We start from the raw sequence: 2009 nt of genomic DNA, 5'->3' as shown, positions 1-2009 counted from the left end.
CCTCCCTTGCCGGTTCACCACCTTCTATTTGCTGGAAGTTGGACTTTGACCAATCAAAGCCGTTCATGGTGACAAATTCGGCTTCGTCTTCAATCAGGCCGACCGGGTCAATTTCCGGGGCAAAGGTATCTTCTCGCAATGGTGGGATCAGATCTGCTACTTTGTATGAAGGAATGGCCATCTTCTTATTTTCACTATCAAAACCCGGCTGGTACTTGTCAACATTGGTGTCATCTCCAAGACTAGTCGTCTGAGGCCGGACTTCACTTACGCACGCTATGAAATCATCCTGATCAAATGGAGACCCGTCGTCCTTCACAGTAGGGTAACATCTTGCTACGTCCACCGGGTCTAGGTCTGGCACCCAAGCCTTGGAGCGGCTTAGGGCAGTCAAAGCTCTGGCTCGCGCGTAGGAGCATTTTACTTCTTGGAATCTAGCAGGAAGGATGGACAGCTTCTTCAGGACATCGCTAAGCCGGTTGGGTCCTTGATTTGCACGAGAGATAGCGGCCAGAGCACGTTGTGCACCAACATACAATTGTTCAACCAAGGTGTATACTGCCTTCAGTTTAATCAACGGGTCTTGGCTCAGATTTTTACTTCGCAGACCTGCATATATTTTTAACAGAGTAAGTTGGCGGATCATATTCTGGTTTGGCAAAATTTATACGAAAGGTCAAATCAGGTAGCTTACCAAAGATAACAGCGACCATCTCAAAAACCCGGCCTTTCAAACTGTTCAGCTCTGTTGAAATTTCTTTCAGAGCTGTTTCGGCTGTCTCAGCTCGTCGGGTCAGGAGTGTCTTCTCATTTTCCTAAGCCTTCTCCTTGGTAGCAAAGCTGGTCTTCAAATTTTCCGTTGCAGAAAGGCTCATTTGCAGTTTGGAAGTGGAAGATTTGATTTCGGACTCCTGACTTGCTAGCCGGGTCTTTGTGTCTGACAATTGAGAGTTCAATTCCGACAAGGCATTCTGTGAAACATCCGGATAAGTCAAGACTTGGTTTCAAATTCAAATATCCAAATTCAAGATTCAAGTCTCAAAGTACTTTACGAGTAAACCACTTGACACTTGGGGGCTAATGTATGCCAAATCAAATTTTTACGACTCTACAAACATAAAAGTCCCAAGTCCCTTACAAAGTAACAACACTTGGCACTTGGGGGCTAATGTACGCAGTTCACAAAATTTATCAATGTTAAACCGGAGGATTAAGTATGTTGAAGACGATTTTAAATTCTAAAGTACCGGTTCATTGATGGTCAAAATAAACTGGTCCTTGGGGACTATAGGTGAAGTTTTTGTTCCTATCAATATCAGGCAAAGATTTAGAGGTAAAAGTCTCAGACTGTACTTTAAGCCTACAAGTTATTCTGTTTCTTCATTAACTTCGGGACTGTACTTCTACTGAAGCTGCTTGACCATCCCGATCTCAGACTCACGAATGGAGTGTACATGACTGAGATAGCCGGATAAGATATCACTGGCATTGAGACGGTCATAATTGGCAACATCAAAGTGAACCTTCTACCTCTCCAATGCTTCTTGCTTTGCTATGCATCGAGCCAACACCGTTGGGTTCCCCGGCTCAACAAAGCGGCTCCCAGTAATTTGAACATCTTGAACACGTGGAGACGGTGGGTCAATTGAGCTTGACGGTCCAGCTGTAGAAGTATTCATAGTGGCTTTGTCAAGGGACGGCTCCGGAGGATTTACTTCATTGACAATAGGCGGGTCTTCTGTGGCGGCAGTTAATGGAGAAGGCGGCCTAGCCTGGTCAGATGCTAGTACTGGCGGGTCTTCCGCCGGTTTTGCTGCCTTCGCCTCTTGGATTTAGCCTGGCCGCTAAGGAAAAAATATTGCAGGATAGTCAGCGTCAAGATACAATTGATCAACCCGGAAGAAAAGAGGATTTCTGATTACCCAGGAGCAGTCTTGAAAGCCGGAAATTGTGTTTGTGATGAGTCGGCAGAGGAACGAGACACCTCCTGAAAAGGTAAAAGAAAGGAG

Source organism: Triticum urartu, chromosome 6 (genome assembly GCF_003073215.2).
Source record: "Triticum urartu cultivar G1812 chromosome 6, Tu2.1, whole genome shotgun sequence".
NCBI classification, from domain to species: domain Eukaryota; kingdom Viridiplantae; phylum Streptophyta; class Magnoliopsida; order Poales; family Poaceae; genus Triticum; species Triticum urartu.
This window is presented reverse-complemented; position numbering follows the sequence as displayed.